At 37.1% G+C, this 19,246-nt stretch overlaps 2 long non-coding RNA genes and 1 other non-coding gene across 3 annotated transcripts; 1 reads left to right on the top strand and 2 right to left on the bottom strand.

Annotated features, from left to right (window-relative positions):
- Positions 1 to 2,897: 2,897 nt before the first annotated feature.
- On the bottom strand, positions 2,898 to 2,969 carry Trnaw-cca (transfer RNA tryptophan (anticodon CCA)). The gene has a single exon. It is a non-coding gene; the product is annotated as a tRNA-Trp (tRNA).
- Positions 2,970 to 5,371: 2,402 nt separating this feature from the next.
- LOC143470273 (uncharacterized) lies at positions 5,372 to 7,166 on the bottom strand. Its single transcript, XR_013119341.1, has 3 exons — positions 6,425 to 7,166; positions 6,121 to 6,190; positions 5,372 to 6,013 (listed from the first exon to the last, which is right to left on the bottom strand). It is a non-coding gene; the product is annotated as an uncharacterized LOC143470273 (long non-coding RNA).
- A 10,380-nt stretch (positions 7,167 to 17,546) lies between these two features.
- Positions 17,547 to 18,144, top strand: LOC143471305 (uncharacterized). Its single transcript, XR_013119528.1, has 3 exons — positions 17,547 to 17,656; positions 17,793 to 17,849; positions 18,022 to 18,144. It is a non-coding gene; the product is annotated as an uncharacterized LOC143471305 (long non-coding RNA).
- The last annotated feature ends 1,102 nt before the right edge of the window (positions 18,145 to 19,246 follow it).

The raw sequence follows: 19,246 nt of genomic DNA, 5'->3' as shown, positions 1-19,246 counted from the left end.
AGGTTGTTTCGAATTCAAATATGCAATTAGCTAAAGCCACTGGTAGTATTATTTGCTGAACCAAAAAGGTATTGTTGTACTTTGCTGAAGGTTAATATGTTTCAAATCCACCTTCACCAAATGTTTTGTGCTGTTTATTTTGTAATGTCAAACAATTGAAATTATATCCATAGAAATATTAACAATTGATCAATTGTACGTCATAATAAACGGTTGTTATTCCATTGTCCTCCAGGTTTATGACATGGCGTCCAGTCGAGCTGTAACAGGGAGGGACATGTTTGCGTCTGTCTGAGCGGATGGATGGATGGCATAAACGAAGATCATTGTTACGTTTATGTGAAGGAGCAACACAAGCCCACCAGTCATTGTATCAGCGGCACGACATCATGGTTGTGGACGTTCAACAGAACAGGGGCAAGACTGGTCTTTGTGGGGCGCTGTTCTCGATGTGTCGTTGCCGTGGTTAGTGGTGAGGGTGAAGCTTTGTTGTTGACAAGCTTTATGATTATATTAACCATCATGATCATGTACTAGATATTCCTTTTAGGCTAAAACGATTTTCCATTAGCTTCTAAAGAGCTAAAACAATGGGCTGTGTGACCAATTTAAAAGTTCGGTGGGGGTGAAATAGTTAGTTTTGTGTTTTAAAGTTTTTATTTAATCAAATCAAAAATACGTTTTCGGTCATAGAGATGAGCCGGGATGCCGTTCAAATCAGGGGCTTTTCAAGTTGGTTTTAATGCAATTTATCAAGCTCTCGAATCCTTTTTGGCTTGCATCTCGTTGTATGTCTCTGTTGGAGGTTTCCCGCCCATCTTGACAGTTGCTTGGTGTTGCTTGCTATGGTTCCAGCTACAGCTTGGAGGGAACCGACTGTTTTGTTTTAAGACCAATGACTTTTTAAGACTCCGATACAAAACTCATAAATTTCCTGGTTTTCGATTCTTGTTGAATTTCATCACAGTGGTTATTTCAATAATTAAAATTATTTTTGCCCAACAGCGTGACAGTTTTTGCGCATTTCTTCTTGCCGTGCTCACTCATTTGTATTTTCTTCGCCCTTTCGGAACGTCAAGGTGCAGTTACGTTGTGTGCCGGTGTCATATTGGGTTGTGTACCGCGCCAGTCGATGTTGTACAGTAACATCCGTCTCTGTCACGTGCCGGCGTTGCGGCTTCTGCCATTTCGGAAGTTGAACAATGAAGTTTGTTGACTTTTACAGCAATACCTACGAATCTCATCTCATGGCGTGATTATTGCTAATGAGTAACTGTCTTAGGAATGACTTGCATATGATCAGATAAATACGTACTAATTTTTCTGCTCATTTCGAGCACTGCATCTTGAGTTGAATGATAACAAAACAAAGATGGATGCCTGTGTTGCAGAGATACGTTCCTTACACGATCGTTTTAGGGCGCGACTTGCTCAAACGGTAAATGTTCAACTTTTGTAATGATCAATTTCCAATTCAATCATTTCATTTTTAGTAATAACACGGTGGGGACGAAAAGATCAAGCCGGTTGTTGACAAGTATGCGCTAATGAAGGGGAAAAAATTACAGCCGAGAAGGCTTAAAACATGTTCAAAAATAAAGGTAGCAATTGCTTGTAACTACCAGCACGGCCATTAAAAACCATAAAAGTTAACCTACAAAAAAAGAATTTAAAAAACCGAAGCAGTCGAACGGGTGATGTGTTCAAGCAAAATGCTTAAAACAGTAGATGGGGGAAAAACATTGTTTCGGTACACCATACACTCGCCTTTGATGGCAGGTTGGAAGTTCCAACTTGGAACGTATTTAAGTTTTCTCTGAACCAATTATTTTCTGCGGCTTTACGCAGTCAAAAATCGGGCTGTGAGGGTTTGGAACATACAGCTACATGGTAGATTTAAGAGTAGCGACAACGTTGTTAGTCGAGATATGTGAGAAAAACAGGCGAGCTTTATTTAAGCCGACTCCGCATGGATTAGGTTCGGGGCTACACAACTACAAATTAGCACCAACCACAGTAGGCAAAATTTATCCAATCGAGCCAAACGCAGAAAAAATTCAAATATATATGTCAAAAAATTCAAATATATATCTTAATCATTAACCTACCGAAATAAAAAATTGTTATAATCGTCAGTGCTCACCACGAATCCCTTCCCCGGTTCCGGCCGGACCCCTTGTCCTACCTCATACTCTGTGTTTGAGGCTACTGACTTTCACGCTGGTCATTTCATGCTGCTGCCGATACCCAGGCCGGGTATCGAACCTAAGACCTGCAGCACCGAATGCAGTGTCGAAGCACACGAGCTACGAAGTGGCACATACATACCATGTGGTGCAACGTATATAACCAACGATGATGCATCAGTTGTTAAATTTTGAAACGAAAAAGATTCAATCACATAGCTGTACGGGGAGCTGAACCCAAGACCTTTTCCTCCGTTTTCTGTGAGATATATCGCGAGCTACAACGTTTCTTGGGAGTAACCATCTTTAATCAACTTAGTTACCAACATTAGGTAAAAAAAATTTGGAAAAATTAATTAAGTTGAAGTTTGCGAGGACTCGAAACCTCATCCTTTGCACCGATGTCAATGACAAAGGGCGCGATCATTTCCGTGACCGCGCTGCGTGCAATGATCATGTAAGCAACGCCTTCCACCTGCTACGCATTGTCCTCTGTTCGTCAGGGTGTCAATTTAACCCACGATCGCTTCAACTCTGGACAATTCAACCAACGTGCTATGAAACCAAGAATGATTGAACGCAAGGATTATTCAACCCACAGATGTTGATTGGGTCATCCTGAGTTTTAGTTATCTTGAGTCGAATTCTCCGGGAATTGAATTGACCTGAAGCCGTTCGTCAGAATCATGACTTTGAGATAAAAAGTTTAAATGACACCGACATGATTTGAACACACAACCTTCTGATCTGGAGTCAGATGCGCTACCGTTGCGCCACGGGGTCGTCGCGTAGTACAATGTTGTACCAGAATAACATCATGACAATGAACGGTATACATGCAATAGTCACACCTGCTATGTAGTAATGCTAAGAGGCAGAATTTATACGAGCAATCTTGCTCGATCCATTTCTTTGCTTTGCTCTGAGTTTCAAATATATATGTTTCGGAAAAGACGATCCAAATAAAAATGCTCACTACTGTGCCGCTCCATAAACTGTGCCTTCATCCGGGCAGGCACCGTAGTTTTAAGAACTGATAAGTGGCTTACAGCCGAACACCAGATAACTACCTCTCCAAATTGTGTTTTATTCACTCATGACTCGGCTGTATGGCTGGAAATCGAACCTGGAACTTGCGGCGTCGAAGCAAACGAGCTACAAAGTGGTAAATGAGAAGAGCATGAATAGTATTGGGTTTATTACCGTAAATAACCACGCGTCAAATGCCTGGGTAGGGAACCGAACATGGGAGCTATAGTACGAAGTTGATGTGTGAAACGCCAGAACTATACAGCGGCATATTATGAAGGCATTAACTACAGGTTATTACAATCAGATGTAAATGTCTATAAAAAAGTCATCCTGGAAGGGAATCGAACCCGAAACCTACTGCTAGGGTTGCCATACGTCCGGATTTCCCCGGACAATACGTGACAAGGGCCTGTATTTTACAATAAATTTCTCGTTTTTAAACATTCGAAATTATAAACTTTATTGGTTTGGGAGTAAAACACACAATTTAAACCATAACGCTGTTTACAATAAATACAATTAATACCCAGTACACAGAAATCAACACTGTAGGCCTATATGTAAGACTGGATACAATTGAACACAATAGGTGTAATAATACTAAAAAATAGGTGTAAATTGGAAATAATACGACCGAAGAATTTAAATATAATTTTAGTAAACTGCGCCATTTCCAAAACTTTGTAGGCGGGGTTTGCATTGTTTTAATAACAAACATTTTGCTTTCATATTTCCAGGATTTAAAAATCAACAAGCATCGTTTTGTATGTTTTGAACATGAATTGCGTTCCTTTACGTTTTCTTTTATGTCAGAATCTCGTGTAGAAAGTCGTTTTCGTATTAAACATGCGTTACTGACCGTGCACGAATAGTGGTAATATCTTGCTGACAACAAGGAGTAAGTTAAGAACACAAGATAAGATGAGGTAGTTTTCCAACATCAGTTGCCGAATTTTTGGAAACAAAACACGTCGATAAATACACTTCTTGTTTTCGTAAGCATTGGACTTGTAGACCTTGTGCATAAATGTCGTGGACCGCAAAGCTATGTAAGGTCGACAACTGAATTTACACAGACGTTTAATCTGTTTCGCTGCGAAACTGTGCGCTGAAAGAAGCTGACGACTATTATTTATCAAATCAGGCTGCCACTTATCTACTCGATACAATTGTATCACAAAGAAACAATGAATATTCTTACGAGTTAGACCATTTCAACATAGTGCTGCCTATTACAACTTTGAGCCATCAACCATAACCATATCACTGGGAATGATTTGGAAGAAACCTGTAACCTTAGAAAAGTGCATATGTGATGTGCAATGCGGTGACGTGATGTGAACTAACACACAAACCATGTAAAAAATTTCAAACAAAAAAATATCAGAAGTGCTTTCGTTTTCAAAACTTGTTGTTGTTACGTCTTAAGTACAGGATGAAAAGACGTTTCCTTGACTGAAGAAATCCAAAATATCTTGAATTATAAAGTTAGCATAAGATTAAAGATGATGTAGAATTGCTATAACGCCTATACGTATAAATATGAGATTTCATTTCATTTCCATTCATTTCAATACTGATGCATAGAGAAGCGGGATAAAGACATTTGGAACAAACCAAATACTATAGGTACAGGATTTGGTAGGTTTCAGCTAGACCTACAGTATGCAACCGCCTTCTCTTAAAGCCAGGGGAAGTCGGCCTACCTGTTTATCGATGTTTCATTTCATATGATTACCTGTAACCTGTAAATAACCACCGCAAATGCGTTAAATTGAAACAACAAGGTTGGGCGAACTCATAGCATATGGGGACAAAAAAAGAAAACTTAAGATTTTAATGTAGAACAGATGACAGAGACAACTCATGACGCTACCTCACCTATGAAATGTTAGGGTGCTAGCCGGTATGTCACAATGTAATGTGTGAATTTTATAGAAGGCAATAAGTAACGGACGATGGTCGCGTTATGGCCTGTTGTTGTTTCAATTAAGACTAAGACAAAGTCAAAACCGATGTGCGGCACACCTGTAGCCTAAGTTTGTTTCATTCTGTAATAGTTTACCTGGAAACTTGAAAAACAAAACAGACAAATCCGCTGGCAAGGACCAAATAACTAGTAATAATACTAGTAATAAATAAATTTTAAAATATTAAATAATTAATAAATTTAATAAATAATAAAATAGATAATAAAGCGATTTAATAAATAATAAAATAGTGCTGGATAATCTAAACGAAATAAGGTCTCTAACATTTTGGATCTCTGACATTTTGCGCTTCCCATAGATGGCGGCACTCATACAGAATGTCGGAAATCTTTATCCTATTCTATTCCACACTTTGATCCCACCTAAGCTAGGTTTGTGAGGGTACAGGCTAGTTTAAGGGCGCGAAGGTAAATAAAATAATTGGACGGGGTCGCTTTGGGCTCGGCGAAATCATCGGGTTCTGCACCCTCGATTTTGTAACATGCAATATATACCAACAAACAATAAGCAAACAAGAATAAAATATTCCTTTCGCAAACCACATGAAAACAAACAAACGAAACATTAAAAACAGAAAGTCAAGAAATATCAAAAGACATAAAGAAAGTCTTCCGACTCCAGCACGTTTACTAAATTATTGTTTGTATTTAATGTAATGCCAGCAAAGTTTCTTTAGTTTAGACGACAAAAAACGCAAGTGGAAAGGAAGAAAGTATAAAAATTGCACAATAATACAAAACTTAACAGTACTGTAAAGCTGGAAGTGCAGGCATTGATTGACTTGGATTGCATTTTGACGGGAGTCTGCAAAAAAGAGTTGTCAAATGTCAACAGAAAGCATAACGCGAAATTTATACGATTTATGGTAGATACGAGTATTCAACTTTATTTGCTAACCACAGTATACTAACCACTGTAGCAATAGTTGCGATAGGTGTTGTCAGTATTCAGTGGAATATGTAGAGATGACAAATTTAGAATCTGAAAATTATAGAAAAGTACAGTAAATGAAAGCACCTTAAACACCCAACTGTGTGATGCAAACTTATGCTAACAAATGCAGATGATAATTTAAAACAGGCTGACTTCACAATTTAAGGCTTTCGGAAACTGAAGGATCTCAAGCATTACGCTAACTTTACTCAAGTGTTACGCTAAATATTCTAAGATTAAAAAAATGGATCGCAATAAAACACATTTCAAATTGCAACTTACCAGAAGTGAAGCACGTGACTGGGAGAGATGAAAATGAAAACTGGAAGCATGGCTGACGTCATCCGGAAAACAGAATCTCGAAAAATTCACTGAAAAAAAGGAATTTAATTAAATAAAGTAATATTTTCATGTCTCTGTTTTTATTCTGTTCAACCTAGCCATCTAAACTTAAAATCTCAACCCATCCTTTGACACTTGTTTTCTCATTCTGACATTGACATCTAAATAAACAGTCCGCTGCTCCCCATCCACGTATCGCCACACGAGGAAATTATACTGGAAAAAATTTAGGTATTTAAACTACACTTGGACTGAAGAAACCGGGAGGAGATTTCTGTGTCAACACTATCTGCTGCTTACAGCTGTCCTGTGCACATCTTGCAGTATTCTGTTCTAGCGGGAAGTTTTAGATTGGCAGATATCAGATCAGCTTTACGGATGCTTTTGGAAACCAGACTTGTCAGATGAATACTGGTATCGGTATGTCATGCGCAAATTCTGCAAATAGCAAGCAGATAAAACTGACTGCAACAGATTTAAACGCCACCAATTTGCATTAAAATGAAACTCACTGCATGGCAAGCACTGAATAAGGCAACGAGATGACATCCTTAAAAAACCAAGCTTAAAAACCAGCACTTAACGGCTCCAACAACGCAACAAACGCCAAAGCGCAGAAAAGCATCAACGACAGACAATCAACGCGAAAGCGCGCGCAAAGGGCTCAGCAGCAATAAAGCAGGAACAAACTTGAACCACAAAAAGCCAAACATTCAAAGACATAGAAAGGTGCAAAAGATGCCAACCCCAACCATACAACAATTATTAAGCCCAAGTCTAATGCATTGAACAGACGAGTGAACGATATTTCAACATTTAATAAATCATCACTTGCATACCTGACAACACCTTCATCATAATTTAATGAATTAGTGAACTCTAGCCCAGACTGTGTTAGATCATTCTGTTTTCTGCAGAGTGCAACTACCTGTTACTCGACAATCTATACCATAAGATTAAGCCACACACCTTCAGGAAATCTTAAATTAAATACTGAAACTTCTTTGCTTATTATTTAATGAATTCTCCAATAAATCTCCACTTGACAGTATGAAGTATATTGCATCAATGCACCTGGTAAATACATCACTAAACTGAAGTTAACTCTGCTTTGTAATTTGTAAGTCACCTACATTATTCTTCAGTTACTGTTAACTGCCAAGTAATCACTTTGACATCACAAGTCAAATGAATGAACGAAGGACGAACACTGGCAACGAAGGTTCGAGAATCGCGCGTAAATTCCAGAGCTTCAACAAAATTTGCTCCAAGGTGAATTTCAAGCGAAAAGCGTGTAAGTGCCGGCGTTTTGCTCGAAAATGTAATTAACAATGCCACGGGTTAATTCCATGATAATGTTGCAAAGTAGCAAAAATTGAATCAACAAAAATTACAAATAATTTTATGTTTATATTAAAGTAAACACCTATGCCTTTCTGAAAAAGACACTTTGAATTATTATACTTTTTGTATTATACTTATAAAAGCATTTATGTATCTGGTATGAAGTCTGCAAATAAAAATGTATATTTCACCTCTTCTTATAACATAAATTATTTTCTAGTGCTTAGTACATAGGACAATTATTACTCTTTTTGCACATATTATGGAAGTAAGTGTTTGCAAAAAAACATCCGCCAAGTTCTACTCACCTTTCCCTGGATACAAATTTAAGCTTAAAAAAAGATAACAGCATTTGTCCCGTCAGTCACAAAAATAGTACATATAGTTTGATAAAAAATGCATTACTGTTATTATTGTTTTTCTTTCCACATGGCTATCTTCTACATTAAGCAGGACATTCTCACAACTTTAAGATTTTGGCATTTGTACCTTAATTTTAAATTTGTAGGTGAACTAAAACTGTCCCGTCAGTCACGTGACTGACGGGACAATTTTTGGTCTGAACAAACATGACTAAATTTACTTTTCTGTGTTTGTACAAAACCATTTGTTACATGACAATGGTAATTCTTAATTTTAAATTGTCAGTCAAACAAAGGATATGTATTTAAATGTAACACCTGAACAATTTCTTTCAGTCACTGTAGTCTTGTTAATCTGGAGTTATAGAGCAGCCTGCAGCTTGAAAGTTATTTGTAATGGCAAAAAGTTGTGCAGAAAGACAGCGTCAAAGAAGAGAAAGGTTGAAGCAAAAAGGTAAATATGAAGCTTTTAAAGAATATCAAAAGCAGGTTAAAAGACATTCCAGAGAGAGAAAGAAGCATTTATTAAGTGACAGTGAAAAGCTAAGTGAAAAAGTGTACGAAAGAAAAAGAAAACAAGAATACAGAGCCAGAAAAAAGAACTTGGTGGTAGATACAAGTTTCCTGTATATGAAAAGGTCAGCTCTTAATCGTTCTTTGAAGAAGGTGCAGAAAAGCTTGCCACAAATCCCACATAAAAGAAAATTAGTTGTTAGAAAATTGGCTTTGAAATTTACTCCAGAATCCACAAAATCAGAAGCAAAAACTAAAAGGATTGACAAATTATCAGAAGATTTTAAAAACGCTGTTGAAAAATTCTATGATCGTGATGAAATATCTAGCCAAGCACCAGGGATGAGAGACTTTAAAATAATTCGTCAAAATAAAAAGAAAATCAAAGTTCACAAAAGATATTTACAACTCACATTGAGAGAAGTATATCAAGCTTTTAAAGCTGAATATAGTAATGTTAACATTGGGTTGTCCAAATTTTGTGAGATGAGACCACAGCACATTTGTCTTCGGGCTGATACACCAGAAAACATTTGCTTGTGCATTTACCATGAAAATATTCATCTCTTCTTACGAGCTATCCCACATCTCCCAAATGTTGTGAGTGAATTTCTTGCATTGGTGGTCTGTAACCAAGAAGAATCTTGCATGCTACAAAATTGCCAAGAATGTGGAAATCTCAAACTCTTTGAAAGGTTGGTGGTGTCCACTTTTGGTGAGGTCGAGAACTTAAAGATGCTCATTGATTACAAGCAGTGGGTTAAAAATGAAAATAACCGTTTATTGAGAACCAGTTTTAATGAAAGCCTAGAAAACGTGCTTGCAAAGTTTAAATCCAAGCTACCAGAATTTCTTAAGCATCATTACATTAAAAAGATGCAATCTAAGAATTTGAAAGAACGCAAAGAGAATTTACCTTTGGGATCTCTCTTAATTCAAACGGACTTCAGTGAGAACTATACTCACAAACGGCAAAATGAAATTCAGTCTGTTTACTGGGATTCCAAATCATCAACACTGTATACTTCAATGGTATATTTCAATGCAGCTACGTCACATGAAGCAGCCAACGCTGATGCTGTTGATTCTACTACGTATGTGGTTATTTCCAATTACATGCGTCATGATAAATATTCAGTGGCAGTGTTTAATAGTTGCATTTTAAACGATTTCAAAAAAGCTCATCCTGCAGTACAGATCAGTGCATTGGAATACCAGTCAGATGGGGCAGCACAGCATTTTAAACAGAAGTATAGTTTGTGTAACATAACTTTGCAGGATGTACCAGTTAAATGGCATTTTTCGGCAACATCACACGGTAAAGGCTGCATTGATGGAATTGGTGGATGTTTAAAAAGGAGAGTGACGGAAAAGGTACTTGCAGGAAATATTGACATGAATAGTTCAGAAGAGTTTGCTCAAGTTGCCCAGGAGGTGTGTCCAAATATAAATGTATTATTTGTTTCAGAGAAAGAAATAAAATCCCAAATCCCAAAACTGGACAAAATGTGGCACCCAAATGATATTGAAATTGAAAGAATCCCCAATACCAGGGATGCACACTTTTTTGAATCAATTAAGCATTATGAAATTAGGTATTCCATACATTCGCTTGTGAATAATGAACAAATGGACTGTTTTTCATTTATTGGGTCAAATGAAGTGTTAGTTCAGCCAAAAGGAGGAAATGATAAAGATTTTGCTATTGGATCTTGGGTTAAAGTGAAATACTTAGCAGAAGACTTTTATGGGCTTGTAATAAATAAAATAGCTGATAAATATAAAATACAATGCCTAAAAAAATCAGATAGATCATCTTTAAGTTATAAACTAGAACCGGATCATGACACTGTTTGACCAAAGATAACATTCTTGGTCAGATGAAAGATGTACCAATTCTTATAAATAGTCGAGGGATGTATAAAATAGTTTAGAACATATAAAAATCAGATGCTAAAATACATTGTTACTTTAGTTTTAAAGTTTTTTAGATTTGAGTTCTTAACGGTTGTTGTTTGTGTTTTTTTTTATGTTTACTAGTTCAGATTCATTTCTTCAAAAGTTGCAGGGCATATTTAATTTATTTTTAAGTCAATTTTCAAGTTAAAATGATTGTATAGACGACAATGTTATTTTTATACAGTGCTATAGAAGTTTGTTGTCATGTTTTTACAGCTTGCTATTGTGTTAATTGTTTAAATTGTGAATTAGTATTTTCAATATTTTACTGTATTTCAAGCAAAAAATTTGTTCTTTAGATTAAAAACCTGATTAAATTTTATTTATTTTCAGTTGTTAAATTGAGTAGATGATTTTATTTAATACTTGATCCAAAAACTACGAGTGTTCTTTAATTAATTCAGATGTTGTCCCGTCGGTCACATAGAAAATGTCCTGTCTGTCATGTACACAATACACTATAATTTTATACTTAGTAATTGCAGCCAAAGTTTGAAATTAGTTTTAAGCACAGTTCGGGTCAACAATGAAATCTACAAGGAAACACCTTGATTCATCAAATAATGAGATAGAAATTTGTCATCAGTTACACTGTACCAAAAATGCATGTTAATTTCTGTCCCGTCAATCACGCTAACAAAAAGTGGTTTTCAAAACTTTTACTATATTATTTTACAAAAATTTATGATGCCATTTCATAACATGCAACTACCATTAACTGAATACACATTTCTTTTTTTCCAATCTTATATAAAACTAATATTAATGCATTTTAAATTTTAAAAATCCTATCTTTTGTCCCGTCAGTCACGCTGGAATTGACCCACGGCAAGATATAAAAAAGGGTTGTTCTTCAAACAGGCCCTAATAGGGGTTTGAATTTGTTATTTGTTTACCGTATTATTTAATTATTATGTTTGCACCAGACCGTGCGGTGGCGCCCCCCAACACGTTAAAGATCGGGATCTTGACGGCACCAAAGGGCTAAAGAGATTTTTGCAAAACGTAAACAAAATAGATTTCTTCTAAGAAATGTTAGAATTTTTATGAGATGCTTTAAGTTAACGTACCGTGTTTAGGCTACATTTCGGATTGATTAAATATGTTACGTTTATACTGTCCTCAGTCTTAGATACACAGTAGGCACATCTTTTATTAAAAGCAGCTCAGTTAAATTGTCATTTTCAGCAGCTCATTCCAGTAGCTTAAATCAGGACTGACCCTACGAATACTTGGCTGGAATACGTCAATGAAAAGACACGTGTGCTTAATCAAACACGGAAAACGCAGTAGGCCTCAAGAGAGAACGCGGCAGGGCAGACACAACGCAAAACAAATGCAACACTCTCCCCCCACCCACAAAATTGCAAACACTAAACAAATGCTTGCCCAGAAATACAACGCATGTCCTACAAAAACAAACGAAGTGAAAACCAGGAAGTGAACAATACAAAAATGACGTGCAAAAAAACGATCACCCAAATAGACACCCAAACAACTAATACATAAATCGCCTGTAAAATCGTAGTATAAACAAAATAATATAACAATATAAAAATATATAATCTCAATATAAAACACGTATAAAAGCACGAAAACAAAACACAAAAATTTACTATTCATAACTCTATGTAAACGTGCGTGAGTGATGAGAAAAGATGCGTCGATTATCGTATTCTACCTTCGACATCTGGGTAAAAACAAGGTCTCCGTTTAATGCGTTGTGGACGGGTTGGAGAATGTAAAACATCATCGGTTACTAAACTGTTATTCTGAACTGCGTTCGGAATATTTTCCGGCACTATGTACACCCCTGGTCGCAGCTGGTTATAATTAGTAGACGTTATTTCTGGTTCCGGGCTGCAGCATGCACGAAAGTGATGGCTGTTGTTTGTCGGATATGTTGAGCGAGAATTTTGCCCTTCACTCTCGCTCACACCTTCTGAAACAGGATTGTCCACCGATCTGTAAAAATTGCCAAAACTTCTTTTCAGTCGATTAAAATGTACCGTACAGGTTTTACCTTCGCGATTTTCTATCATATAGTTTACAGGAGGAATAACTTTTTTTAACCACGTAAGGGCCTTTATAAGGAAAGTGAAACTTTCTTGTTTCATGTTTTTGAAGAGCCTCGTCTCGCAACAGGACCGCATCACCCTCTTCATACCGATCGTCAGACGCCTTTTCGTCGTATCGTTTCTTCATTTGCAACCTACGTTTTCCCAACCTTGATTGAACTGTTTGGTGAACCAATTTCATTCTGTCTTGCAGATGAAGGATGTCTTCACACTTTGGGGTAAAAATTGGTGCTTTACTAATAAGATCTGCAGGCAACCTCAGATTCCTTCCGGTGAGTAAGTAATGAGGAGAAACTCCAGTTTCTTCGTGAACACTTGCATTGTAAGTAGCGCTAACCGATGAGAGCGCATCATCCCAAGAAGTTGGGTCAACCTGAACGTAATTTTTTAAAATCGCAATTATGGTCTGATTGTTTCTTTCCACACCACCGTTTCCCATTGCGTGATACGGGCTGGTTCTTGTCTTGTTGCAGCCCATTAAGCATGAGAGCTCTTGAAAAAGAATACTTTCGAAATTCCGGCCCTGGTCGGAGTGAATTGTTTCTGGGACGCCATGTATCGTCACCCAACGGTGGTAAAGCAAATAAGCAGTATCTTTGGAATTTTGAAATTTCATTGGCCAACACTGCATGTATTTCGTGTAGGTGTCACAAACGACAAGAATATAACGGTTGCCGTTTCGTGTTTCGGGTAGACCGCTTAATACGTCGATTTCAACTTTCTGCATAGGTGTATTCTCTTCTGACGGAACTAATGGGGCACGAACAATTCGCCTTGGTACTTTTCTTAAATCGCACAAGCAACACTCTTTGCAGTATGTTTCGACATCTTTGTGGCAAAATGGCCAGAAAAAACGCTCCTTTAACCTGGCAAACGTCCTTTTGACGCCCATGTGTCCACCTCCGTGAATCAAATCGTGAACAGACTTCAACACATCATTCTTCATTGTTGAGGGCACCAGTAACTGAGCATAAATTTCTTCCACAGAATTCTCGATTCTTCGATATAGCATACCATTATGTAGAAAAATCTCACCAAATATATTCCAATAGTGACGCAGGGCTTTGCTGTCATTTTTCACTTTTTTGAATGATGGTCGGCTTTCCTGGCTCATCCACTGAAACAGTCTTTTCAACACTGGATTTTTTTGCTGCGCCTTAATAGTGTTTTCGGTTGACCATCCAGATGCTTCTGAAAAATCCATCAAGCACACTTGGTAGATGTCCCGTGGTGGATTGCTGTTAGTTCCATGTACGTCAGAAGCACGTCGAAGGTTTCTTGCACGTTGCCTGCGACAGCGCCGAGCAATGTGACCATACCCCCCACAGTAAAAACACTGAAGTCTTCTTCTCTCTTGCCGAGGTTCTCTTGCTGTCTTCATTTCGTTTCGCAGCTGGGAAATTTCGACCTGAAGTTTTTCGACAGTTCTTTTTAATTGGGATACGTCCTGGTGATCTCCTGTCACCGCTGCTACTTCTGACGTCATTATACGTGGTTCATGATGCGTCAGTTCTACGTTTTCAATAATGTTCTTTGCTGTTGCGTAAAAATCCGGTTGCACATTTTTAGAGTTGTCGCGTAAGATTTGAGAGGCTTGTTGACGATCTCTCAGTCCTCGAACAAGTAGGTTGTACAGCACACTGTTGCGCATTTCATGCTGTTCGTCGTTTGGATAAGCCATTTTTCCCAATTGAGCTATAGCTTCAAGAAAGTTTCTTACGGATTCGTCAAAACCCTGAGTGCGCTGAAAGAGTTGTTGCATGGCATGCTTTTGTGAAGATAGACCTGAAGCCGTGTCTTTTGCTTGTTGAATGAGTTCGTCATAACTGAGATCGTAGATTTTTTTACGACCATCGGTCATGGAGAATTTCATATCTTCCGGCAAGCTTTGTAGAAATGCATGTTTCTTTGCCGCATCCGACGCTCTGACGCTGTCGCAGAAGGATTCAAATTCTTGTAGGAAAGATAAAAAACTATTGCCACGTTGGTAACGAGGCGGAGAATAAAAAAAATTCATGCTTCTTCAGTAAAACTTCATAAAATCTTCTGTGTATCTAAGAGGTCCTGTCGTGCTCGTCAGTGTTACGTTTTTACTGTCCTCAGTCTTAGATACACAGTAGGCACATCTTTTATTAAAAGCAGCTCAGTTAAATTGTCATTTTCAGCAGCTCATTCCAGTAGCTTAAATCAGGACTGACCCTACGAATACTTGGCTGGAATACGTCAATGAAAAGACACGTGTGCTTAATCAAACACGGAAAACGCAGTAGGCCTCAAGAGAGAACGCGGCAGGGCAGACACAACGCAAAACAAATGCAACAAATATTACAAATTATAATTATACGGTGAAAATTCATTAAATTCAATTATTAAAAATAAATAATAATAAATAACAATAACAAATTATTAAAATGACAATTTGCAAGGTAAATCGTAACGAACGGACAACAACAAACAACAACCACAAAATGTTCAACAAAACACAAAATGTTTATGCTCGTTACAACACTTTTTATTTGTATTTTTACAACACCTTAATGTGGATAACACATTAAGTTATATTTAAACGTCATGTGAATAACGACCCTTAAAATCGGCATCAAACCTTGATCCTTAAATATTTTTATGCAAATACTCGGCTTGAAACTTGGGCACCATCGCATCTTTGTCACCATGTACAAAGAGGGTTTGGGTTTATATGTGTTTTATAGTTCCTTGCAAATAAAAATTGAAAAAAATTAAAAACATGATATTAACAAACTATATATGACACGATTTACAAGGACAGTATTGCAGCAGCTTACTGACCATGTCAACTAGCTGACACATAAGACCTGCAAGTTAAGCTTTCACAGATTTAACGTATAACAGAAATACATTATTTCTCTTTGGAAAGAGTGGGTAATTTTTACAAAGGTAAAAAAAGTATAATTTATGCCTGATATGTTTCACATCGTTGCTAACCTGGTTATATTCACAACTGCAAACCCCCGTATGGAAAGCTTGCATTTTACTGAACATTATACGTTGCACTCAGAAAGATCTACGGCAAAAAAATAGTGGAAAGCATGGCAACTGCACCCTGGTGCTATTGTTAGGCACGACTATGTTCGGTGCACCCAAATGTTATTTTATTTCGGTATTTACACGTTAATCATGCCTTCATTCTTTTTATTATTCGTCTTCAATGTGGGGATGTGGTAAAACTTGTGCTGATGCAGGCAAAAACGTGCATTACGGACCAATATAAGACAGCTTTAACCTTCGCCATAAATGTAAAAAGTTATTATCGTCAGCACCGCCGCCAAACCCAAGCTATTTTAGAGATAACTGTTTTTGAGAGAACAACTGTTTTGTGTCGACTGCAGAATGTACCATTTTGCACCCAGTGCAACCCGATTTTAGCAGGCCTGCAACCGGTCATAGCGATTTTGGTTGTTTTGCACCGCAGACAACTCGTGAAAAAGTGTCTAGCTTTCTAGTCTGGAAAACAATTAGGCTTAATGTTTTAAGCCTACACGAAAACAACTCTAATTAATTGTTTTCCACCACAATTAGACCTAGCCTACAACTTAGTTTAAATAATGGAACCGATTGCAGCGGTCGAAAAGCCGTTAGCTTGAACTCGCAATTTTTGTATGCCTGTTTGTTGTTACAAGATTTTGTGACGCCAAGTTAGAAAGATTGAGGCTGCTATTTACGCTAGTGGCGTAACCATATTTGCTTCTTTGCCAATCTGGCTTTACATACAAACTTTTCGTGCTGGCAAAGGCCAAAAGCGCGAATTTTGGCGTGATGGCGGGCTCTGAAACCTATATTATTGTTTATTTATTACTATTTGGCGTTCAATCAACCAGCTTTTATTTATTTACTTATTATAGATCTAAATTGTATTTTTTATTTTTCGCCATTAACTGTGCAGAGTGAAAGTTAGGACGGTAGACGTTGTAGTTATGGCACAATAAAACACATGCTCACGAACAACTAAAAAGCTGAAAAAAGTGGCAAAGCCCAAGAAATTAAAACATGTAGAATAGCAATCATAGAACTGCGTTATAAAATAGTAGGTTAGCATGGCCACTAAACGTACAAAATAATTTGCAAGTTTATTAACAAATTTAAAACCAAAATATCACAAACAACTACACAATATAAAAATGTGGAGAACATGGTCCTATAATTAATTATATGAAGTGACTTGGTTTGATTAAAGTGACAATGAGTATCATAGGTACACAAGAAATGGATGGTTAAAGGGGTTGAAGATAAAAATGTTCGGCGCAAAAGTTTACAAATCTCGTGCGTGCTGCTGCCACGTTTTCTTTTACTGCACTAGGTTATAAATCTTTTACAGCATAAAAAATCAAAAATTTAATCACAAACAATTAATGAATGAGGTAAAAGTAGTAAAGTTTTGAAGGCTTAATCGAGCAAGATGATACCTATGCTGTTAACTATGTTGTTAACAGCAACAACTTTTTAGACTTAGAAAGTGACTTTAAATTCGATCAGTCTTATACCAAACACTTAAGAAAGCATAGGGGTAAAAAATGAAATTTCTCAGATTTCGTTGGACGTCTTAAGTAGGCTTTTAAATCCTGTTGGTTTATTAAACCAATTTCAGTGCAGCATGGTTGGTGTTGTTTTCTAGTCCGGGTATTCCCTGAGCGTTTCAAAGTTTCAGGTTGCGACTAAAATCTTGGTGGTGGTAGCGTCAGGTAGCCTAAGCCTAGTTACCGTGCAAAATTTCAAGGATCCCCATGGAGTGATTTTCGAGCAATTGCATTTTTAATAATTTTACTATACAAAGAAATCGATTCTATTTTGAAACCCATACGCCTTCTACAAGAGTCAGAATATTTCCTCGGTCTAGTTTTTATATTGCTGTTGGCCGGAGTTTCAGGCTATGTGCATAAGTGCATTCAGTTTTGTTATTAATTATTACACATAAAAGGATTTTGATTGTTTTTTCAGTATTTTAAACACTGTCAATGGCCATAAATGACTAACTGATTGCTTACACTTGACGACTTGAATACAATTTATTTCTAGATTTGCACTTGAATTGGGTTGATATGACCGCTTGATGCAAGAGTTGATCATCAAAAGGTTAGTTAGTATGATTTTAATTAATACAGGTTGCAGAAAATTGGCCTTAATCAATTCTGAAATTATCACCTAGTCATGTTTTTACCTGCCAGCAAACTTTCTCGGAGCAAATATTTTGATAGAAACTCATGTTAGTTGTCCTCAAAAGTTTATTTATTAATTATTTGTGCAGAACAAGATTTTTGTGGGCCAAGACCTGATCCTGAACAAGATATATCAAGCAATTGTCTCACCTGATCCAGTTCATGACGGGCAAGTTTTGCTTAGTTTTTATGGTTTTCAGTTGTTGACAATGTTTTTCTGTTGTCAACTTCTGGTTTGATATAAATGCATACAATTGCAGTGTTTTGTTTATATCTATTGATCAGTGATTTTTTTTCAAGACATAGACATTTTACATGAATGTGGTGTGGCATGAGATTATGTCATTGTGAATCAAGATTTGTGAATGGGAAATTGATTGTAAGTTTGTAAATTAAATTTGGGAGTCATAAAGGACCTACACCTGCCTGCAACAGGAGGACTGCAGACTGCATTATATTGATGGTGAGAAAGTTAGAGAACTCGTAGAACTTCTTTGTGCATTAAATACCGGTTACAACTGTGTGTTTGACCACTTGATTAGGTTAAGTAAAAAAATGTCATCTAACGGATTCTTTACAATGGGAGTAAACATTTTTTCCTTTTTGTGTTTTTTCCCATCCCCCAAAACAGTTTTCGGTAAACAGAACTTAGACGTACACATCAAGCCTGCTGCAAATGGCACCATTTTTAACAAACCTATATTGAGTGACTCAATAAAACACTTGTCATGCCTGAAAGCTAAAGATGTTAATTATGCCATTGGCCAAACAATATTTGCATCTTATTGCCACGCCAGAAGTCACTAACTGCAATGTGTCATACAAGCATTTTATACTGGGTCGCAACTCAGTTGGGACTTGTGTTTGGTTTTTGTACAAGAACATTTTTGCATCACAACTGAACGATCAATCAATCATTTTATTTTTCGTCATAGGCGTGGTGGGGACGAAACAGAGTGCTAGTTGCCATGTCCAAGAACAAGGAAAAAAGGACAAGCTTTAAAAAGCTTAAAACATGTGCAAGTATAATGATAGCATCACTTGATGATGACAACTAGCATGGCCACTAAACCAGAAAAACATAAGTAGGTGGTGTATTCAAGCAAGAGACTGTTGATGTTGACTGTAGATCCAATGCTGTACATCAGTGGATGGGGAAAAAAACCCACCATAAAAGAAACCCCATCCCAGGCAGAAACCCGGTTTCTCGTGACCATGGTAACAATGCTAAGCGTTGATGTTGAGCCCAGTAATGTGCAGCACAATTGCACAACGATGTTAGTCTGTGGATGAATGTGATGAAATTGCTGCTCG

This window comes from Clavelina lepadiformis, chromosome 9, assembly GCF_947623445.1.
Source record: "Clavelina lepadiformis chromosome 9, kaClaLepa1.1, whole genome shotgun sequence".
Lineage (NCBI taxonomy): Eukaryota > Metazoa > Chordata > Ascidiacea > Aplousobranchia > Clavelinidae > Clavelina > Clavelina lepadiformis.
The sequence above is the reverse complement of the archived record's forward strand: the minus strand, read 5'-3'. Positions and strand labels throughout refer to the sequence as shown.